This window comes from Equus caballus, chromosome 3 (assembly GCF_041296265.1).
Source record: "Equus caballus isolate H_3958 breed thoroughbred chromosome 3, TB-T2T, whole genome shotgun sequence".
In the NCBI taxonomy this organism is placed as follows: Eukaryota; Metazoa; Chordata; class Mammalia; order Perissodactyla; family Equidae; genus Equus; species Equus caballus.
The window spans coordinates 4,729,931-4,739,061 of NC_091686.1; positions in this window are offsets into that span (position 1 = coordinate 4,729,931).

Sequence of the window (9,131 nt, forward strand, 5' to 3'; positions counted from 1 at the left end):
TATAACCACTTATCAGATGTATGATTTCCAAATATTTCTCCCATTCTGTAAGTTGCCTTTTCACTCTGTTGATGGTTTCCTTTGCTGTTCAGAAGCTTTTTCATTTCAGCCCCACTTCTGGGTATTTATCCCGAAGAACAGAAATCAGGATCTCAAAGAAATATCAGCACTCCCATCTTCATTGCAGCACTATTCACAGTAGCCAATATGTGGACACAGTCGAAATATCCATCAGCAGATGAATGAGTAAAGGAAACATAGTATATACATACAGAGGAATACTATGTAGCCTTAAGAAAGGAAATTCTGTAATATGCAACAACATAGATGGAACTTGAGGACATCATGCTAAGTGAAATAAGCCCATCATAGAAAGACAAATACTGCACGATTCTACGTACATGAGATATTTAAAATAGTCAAATTCATAGCATCAAGGAGTAGAACGATGGTTGCCAGAGGCTAGGGGGAGGGAGAAATGAAGAGTTCCTAATCAATGGGCATTAAGTTTCAGTCAAGCGGGATGAATAAGTTCTAGAGATCTAACGTACAACATTGTGCCTATAATCACCAATATTATTCACTTAAAAATTAGTTAAGAGGGTAGATCTCATGTTAAGCGTTCTTATCATGATAAAATAAAATTTAAAAAGAGAAACTGCTAAGTTGACTTTAGGCACTTAAGTCCTTCCTGAACTAAATAAAATGTTTTAGTTACTTGAATTATCACCATCACCATCATCATCATCATCATCATCACCTAACATCTGTTGAATACTCCCTGTAGGTCAGACTCTGTACTGAGAGCTTTGTATCTTTCATCTCATTCACTGTGTCAACATCCCTATGAGGCGATTGCTCTTAGCAACTCCTTTCCACATATAAAGAAACCAAGGCTCAGAGCAACTAAGGAATTTGCCCAAAGTCACAGAACCGCAAAGTGGTGGAGCCAGGATTCAAAGCCCCAGTCTGGATTTCTAACCACTACACCCCATCCCCTTTCCAGCAACAAGATGAGGGAAGAAGCTTAGCCAAACAAATAGCTGCTGTTTATATCCTATTTGTAATTTTATGAGATAGAGTTTGTGGTTTTGAAGGTTAAGAAATTTAAATAATTTTTATTCCTCTCTTCCCCCACATCCTGCTTACTCCAAGTCAAACAGGGAAATTAATGTCTACATCCAGACCCCGCCACCCTCCTCGACCTTCTCTTCTTTCTCATCACTGGAAGAAATCACAGGCCTGGTTGCTTATCTACATTCCCATCCCATCAGCCGAACACCAAAGGGAGAGTGGCGTGACTGTGAACCACCATTATGAAAAATGAGGTGCCAGCTCATCCTCGAGACTCCAAGGCAGCACCCCAAGGATGAAGCGCTGACAGACTCTGGACCATTTCGGTGGTTGCCACAGATGCCAGCTAGTTTTCCACCACAGCCATCTTCTCTTCCTCCTGGGTGCACAGCTAGACTGCATTAGCAGCCTCACGTGGACTTATTGGTGACTAAAGGCTGAGTTCTGGTCAATGGAAAGAAGGAGAAGTGACACATGCCACCAGAAGGGACTGGTACACACCTTCCCAGTGTCCCTGCCTGACCCTATAGTACTCTCTCTCTTCCCACTCTGCCAACTGAAAGTCCACACACAGGTTAACTTGGAAAACCATGTGTTGAAGATGGCAGAGCCACCAGATAGAATGAGACAGACCCCTGAGTCACTGTTTATAGAGGAGAGTTCTCTGCTGATCAAGATCAGTTTGGAACTTTAATGTGAGTGGGAAATCAACTTTACTCTAAAATGCACTGCTGTTTGGTGGTTGTGTTTACAGCAGCTATTCTTACCTTAACAAATACAGTTATTGCTGGATGTTCTCCATTATCTCAGTTAGGAACACATTTAGTTCAAATAACAAAACACTGCTGCTCAGAGTCAGGAGTGTGTGGACAGCAGTCTAGGGCTGAGATGTGGCTCAGGATGGTGGCCCAGGATCTCTTCTTTTAGATACTCTGCCCACTCTTAGCAGGTACGCATCCATATGCATATCACCTCATGGTCACAAGATGGCTGCTGTATCTCCACACCTCAACCTCCACACTATTCTAGGCAGGAAGCAGAAGAAAGAAGAAACTAGAAGGATGGTATCGATATCAGGAAAGAAAAACCTTTCCCCAAACTTCTTGGTTTATGTTTCACTGGCCATAACTGTCATGTGCCCACCTCGAGCAGCCAGGGGTCTAATACAGTGAATAATTGTAACAGGGCACACTGAGGGCCTGGAAAAATGCCATGGTATTTTTTATAAGGAAGAAAGGGGCTAGTAACTAGCCATGTCTGCCTCAGTAATATACAGAACTAGAATACAGGATTTCAGCAAAGAAAAATCACTGAGCCCTCTGCCTAGCCATCATCGCCTTGTCTAAGAGCCCCTGTATTTCCTCTGCCCCAGCACATACATTTTGGTCAACTACTCTGCTTTTCTCCTGCCTGAAGACCACGTGCCCTCCAACATGGACACCCCCATGGTGCATATATATTTTTTAAAGATTTTGTTTCAAACTTGCAATGAATTAGAAAAGGATGCTACTTCGGCTTTTGAGTGAAATGCGTCATGTCTTAGAGATGGAAAAGCATGTCTATGGGGATAAAAAGTCCTCTCACAAGCCAAACATGACTTCATCCTCTCGTCACCCTCCTTCCCTCCCGTCCACCACCAGCTCAGCCCCCCTCGATCTCTCATCAGCAGCCTCAGCTCCTGAGTGTGCTACTGCGTAAACAAAAGGACAGATTCACATATCTTGGTTTTGAAGAGTCAGAAGAGGACTCGCTGATAAGAGTCAACAGGCAGGAACGGCTGTGTTAAAGAAGACCCTCCTGGCAATAAGAGGGGGAGATGCAGCAGACTGCTAAGTATGTGCAGAGCATTTGAGAGTGGAGCCAGGAGTCTGGCTGTCTGTTCTGATTTTGCAAAAGAAAAGTACCTGTGTTTGAATTAGGAACAAATATTCCTAAGAATAGTCACCAACCTAACCCGACACGCCACCACTTCCCCTGAGGACATGAGATCTTAATCACCGTACTCTCATGCACAGATTTACCACACGAGCCACTGTAGCTGAGATGGACGACCTGTACCAGGATGCAGATGTGGATTGGGCACAAATATTGCATCTGGTCTGTTGGGGGCTGCACATTAGGTTGATTGTTCAAAAAGAACCAAAGTAGATGATGGTGGCCTTGTGGTATGATGGAAGCCAGTGTCCTGACGCTGAGTTCAAATCTTCCAGCCAATACCAATAGTGATGGGAATAAGAGATGCTTCAGTGAACTCACATGCTCAAAACTTTCCTTCTTTCCGTTATGAATCTAAAAATAAATAAATGAATACTATGATAGGTTTGAGCCCAGAAAAGCCTTAATCATTTCAGCCTCATTAGCTCAATCAACTGTATGAAGCTCATGGCTGCTGGTGCTGGGTGGGGTTAGGGCCGGTCTGGCTTTCTAGAACTGGCAGCATGATCCTGGGAGATTTCTTCCCCTCTCTGTTTTTATTGTCCCTAAAATGGGAATACTAATATCAGACCTAATTAAATAAAAGACTTAGTATAATGAAATAACCTACTAATAAGGATAAATATTGTTAATTTGAGCCTGCTATGTGCCTGGCTTGGTCTCACTTGCTTTCTATACAACTGCAATCAGTCCACACCATAATAGCTGCTTCAAATAGAAGATAAGTTTCTCATTCCAACAGCTGAGTACACCTGAGGCTCGGAGAGAGACTCGTCTGTCACACCAGTGGTATGCGGCTGGGCTTGAACTGGAACTCACGTCTCTGCGACTTCAACATCTAGACGATTTCAAAGCCTGATACCGATGAAAGATGCCAGTGTGATTTTAAAAATGAACTTAATGAAGGGTTTGGGAGGAAGTGTAGTATTTTCTGTTTGTTTGTTTTAACCTTTGCCTACCAGTGAGGAAACACACGTATTCAGTTCTATGAGAAACCTAAGGAAAGACAGTTTGGCTCACAATACAGTTTGGAATATAGGCCCTTGGGAAGCTCTCACCCAGAAACCAAAGAAACTCTTCTTGTCTTCCTGACTCTACTACCATCCTTGCCAGTGGGCTGAGAAGATTGCCAAGGACAGTTTCCAGAACTTTTATCAAAAGATTTGGATTTTGGCATCTCTTTCAGAGGTTTAACTTTTTTTTATTCCTCTTCTTACTGACTGATCAATGACATAGAGATGTAACTACTTACCATTTAGCCTATGTCTCTCTGTCTCTCTTGAAAGATAATTTTTGGAGAAGTTGACTTTCTGGGGAGGACACTAGGAGTTGCCAAGTAACCCTCCTATTGACTTTGTTTGTCCTTCCCCTTTAAGTGTCTGTGCTCCAAGCAGATGGGCCTTGTTATTTATGCAGCTCCTAGATGTCAAAAAGCATTGTCTCTGAACTTGCTACCCTGGCACCACACTGACTTTGGCCCGGTCTGGCGCACTAATGGGAAATACCTACACAGCTGTTAAAGTGGAATAATGTCCTGATAGGGCTCTTGAAACAAAATGGAAGCCAAGTTTTTAAATAAGTGTGTCTTCTTGGATTTTAAATGAATAAAGACTTCAATTACATATGAGACAGATGTAGAAATTACAGAAATGCAGAGTTTTCCTGAACAAAGGAAATTATAGACAAGTTGTTTGGTTTTAATACTACAACAATTTAATTCAAGTAAAAATGCTAGCCCCTTTCCTACTCCAATAAGGGAAATCAGGATATGTGTAATAATGGAGGATGAAACCCACTGAACGACTCAGCAGTCCACTTGCTCCTCGGGGATATATGTACTGAATCACATTTCCACTTGCACTACTTAATTTAGGAATTGATTGAACGCAGTCAGGTAGAGAGTGTGGCTTTTTTTCCCTACACTTGAATGTGAGTTATAGAAAACACCAACAAGGGAAAATTACTGTACAGATAATATTTGTTAAAAGAACATGCATTTTTGGTAAGACCCAGGCAAAGCCTTAAAACTATACATGTCTTTTGACCTAGCAATTTCACTTCTAGGAACCCATCCTAAGAAAATCATTAAGAATGTGGATAAAGCTCTTAGAACCCTACACAGCCATGCAAAGAAGCCCAGGTTAATCTCCTTGAGGACAAGAGGTCATATGGTCATCCAGCTGTCACAGCCATCTAGCTGTCCTAGCCAGTACCAACCACCAGACTCAGGAGGGAGGTCATCTTAGACTTTCCAGCCAAAGTTGAGCCACTGTGACTGAAGCCACATGAGTGACCCTAGACAAGACCAACAGAAAAATACTCAGTCAAGCCCAGCCCATGCTGCTGATGTACAGAAACACCACTACACACCATGCTATGTAGTCTATTCCATTTGTCTGTGGCGGTAACCCTGATGCCACAGACTCTGTGGCCTATGTAGCTAAAGATCTTATTAACCAACCAAAGGATATACGCTGGAAGGAGTCAATGAAAAGACCCAAGACATAGTAACTAACTGCCATAAGTAACTCTAGCAGTTTTCTAGGGCTGCCATAACAAAGTACCAAAATGCAGGGCTTAAACAACCAAAATGTCTCACAGTTCTGGAGGCTAGAACTCTGACATCAAGGATCTGTTCTAGATCTTTCTCCTTGGCTTTCAGAGGGCTGTCTTCTTCTGGGTCTCTTCACACATCTTCCCTCTGTGTGTGTCTGTCTCCATGTCCAAATTTGCTCTTTTTATAAGGATGCCTGTCATACTGGATTAGTGCCCGCTCTAATGTGCTCATTTTAACTTGACTCCCTTTGCTAAGAGCATATCTCCAAAAAGCTCACAGTCCGAGGTACGGGGCTTAGGACTCTAACGTATCATTTTGGAGGACAGAATTCAATCCATTACAGCAGCCACTGGTAACTGTAAAGATATTTGTGTGCTGAATACCTTTTAGGCATAAAGGTGAGGAGGCTGAGGGTCCAGAGAAAATAGACATTCTGTCTCTTCTGTTTGATCCCTTATCTCTACTCCAGAAAAATAGGGCACTTGGTGCTCTTGCCTCACCATTTCAGAGCAGGTTTCTCCAGCAGCAAAGGAGATGGGCTTTTTGGATCTCCCTTTTGCGCCCAACAGTCACCAGGGTCAAATAACAAAGACCCTGTGGACCAGAGTTCCCATATTCCCAGGAAAGCTGCCTCCTGATTCTCCCAATTCTCTCAGGGAGCGAGGGCCCTGGTGATGCTTTGGCTCATCTGGCTGGTTAGGATGATCTTTCCTTCATGCACAGAACACCATTTAGGCCAAATGTTGTGTGCAAAGGGCTCCCTGGCAGTCAGTGATGAGGAGCTGACCCTCACAAAGGAAGAAGTGGAACACAAGGAGAGTCTGCTTGTTTTTTTTTTCTCCACTAAGCCCGCGAAAGTGAGAGAAGCACACCAGGGTCAATGATACGGCTACAGTCATGCTCCGCATAATGACGTTTCGGTCAATGGTAAACCACATACAGCCGAGGTCCCATAAGGTTAGTACCACATAGCCTAGGTGTGTAGTACGCTGTACCATCTGGGTTTGTGTAAATACATGCTGTGATGTTCACACAACCACGAAATCACCTAACGATGCGTTTCTCAGAACATATCCTTGTCATTAAGCAATGCATGACTGTATTTTAAAAAATGACTGATGATAAGTCATGACCTAAGGAGGAACTGGAATCTTTCATTTTTTCTCAGTAGGTACCACCAGTTCTGATCACTACATCCATTCAGCTGCCACTTCTCCTTCCCAGGGAAAGTGAACAGAGGTGGTGGCATGACTTTTCTTTGGTTTGTAAACTATTCAAGTGTCTCCCATGACACCGAACTTCCAACCACCCCATCTGCCCCCCACCAGTCACTGCATATGCGTCCCCCAATGCGAGAAACTAAATGGCTGATTGCAATTATTTGCAGCCTATTGATTTTTTTTAAAGGTTCTAGCACTTTGAGGCCAAGGATTTCACTAGGAAAAACCTTTGCCAGGACAGTTCCCTCTCTTAGACAAAGAAGGCGACAAGGATGCCATAGCATCTTTAGTGTGAGAATAGAGAGATATTTTGAGGGCAAAAGGGCACGAGGGAGAATGTTAGGATCTGCAGGTCTCACCTTGCAAAAATAAGAAAAATGCTTTCTCCCACGTTGGTCCACCCTTCCAATTAGAGTTGTCAAGTTAGTGCAAGGAGATGAGCTAGGTTCCAGCCAGTTTAGAAGTGTTAACTGAATGCCTACTGTGTGCCAAAGAATCAGAGGATCCTGCTATCACACAACTTGTGGTTGCGTGAACGAAGGAACAACACACACACAGAAATAATCCTCCCAGCTGGAGCAGAACCCAGCCCACTGGATTTGTGGGGGGGTTGAACATGTTCTTACAGTTGTTTTCTCTTATTCTTTCTCTCTCCTACATCTTTTCTTGAATTCTTGTCTGCTCTCTGCCAGTCAACCTCATACTATCCTCAACAGTGCTTGTTTCCTCTTTCCACTGGTACAAAGTTTACACTTGGTATTTTTTAAATAAATATCTTCCTTCTATCAAAAAATGACAACACCGTTCTTCCATTTACTCGGGCCAACACCTTGGTGTCATCCTTCTCTCCTCTTGCTGTTTTTATCACATCCACATCAATTCCCATGATTTAAAAATATGTCAGATCTGGGGGCTGGCCCCGTGGCTGAGTGGTTAAGTTCACGTGCTCTGCTATAGACGGCCCAGTGTTTTGTTGGTTCGAATCCTGGGCACGGACATGGCACTGCTCATCAAAACACACTGAGGCAGCATCCCGCATGCCACAACTAGAAGGACCCACAACGAAGAATATACAACTATGTACTGGGGGGCTTTGGGGAGAAAAAGAAAAACAATAAAATAAAATCTTTAAAAAAAAAAATGTCAGATCTCATGACTTCTCTCCTCTTCATGCCCTCCTTGGTGTCAAACCCTTCCCCACCCTGTTCATCTCTGGCTATCTGGACCCCGTGCTGCCCTGCGGCCCTACCACCCACACTGTCAGTTCTCTACAGCAGGGAGTAGCCAGAGAGGCTCAGAGTCCTTCTGGAGATCTCAGACATTCTACATGATCTGGCTCCCATTGCCTCTCTGACCTTATGTCCTATCTCTCATGGTGCGAAAGGATGTCATTCATCCAACAAGTAATTGAGCAGCAACTGGAGACACAAGGGAGAGACTGCATTATCCCCAGGGAGGATGGCCAGTAGAGTGGCTAGCGGTTAGACAGGAGCTGGACTTCCCATCTGTAGAAGGGAAAGCAAAGATCAAAGAGCGTGGCTTCTAAGCCCCACGTCTCCTTCCCCTGGCTCCTCTGCATGAAAATTAAACCCTGCAGTAATCGTATTCATTGTATCAATTTACATATACATCATGTTTTATAAGATCCCCTGAGTAAGGTAATTACCACGCTCTGTTCTTGGACTGTGTGTCCCTTTCTTTCCTTCCTGCTGGTGCTGGAGCAGACAACATCTTTCCCATGGCCCAGATCTTGCCCCTTCTCCCGTGTACTGGGTTCATGTGGCCCTCGACTGGTGTCATCAAGATCTTGCCTGATACACTCACAGATGCTCGTCTCCCAGTCCCTGCCCCCTCTGTTTTAATGGAAAACCCTCCACCATTAGAACTTTCCAGTTTTTCTCAGCAGGAGTGGATGGTTATCTTTTCAAGAGCAGACGCATAAATCGTCCCAGGCCTGGCCAGATGGATTAAATACACCGATTCTTGTCCATATACTTCTATAAGGCAAATCATCCCAGCTGACGGGATGGTGGCGGTGTAAGGGGTGATGCGGACAGGTCAGAGTGAGGCTCCTGTGTGAAAATTAAACTAAGTAAAAAAAAAAAAAAAAAACCTGAACAGGTAACCCATACCCAGTGTACAAATAGAGTGGGAAAAAACATTTACCCAGCACTTTACAGTTTACAGAGCACTGCCACAGATACACGTCACTTTTATTCCTACATACCCGTGAAGCAGAACAAGGATTTCTTCCCCAGTGAGTCATGACCATGGTTACACAGGTATTCAGATGCTGAGTTGTACCTGGAACATATTTTGAAAGCCAGTTTTGCTGTAAATACAGC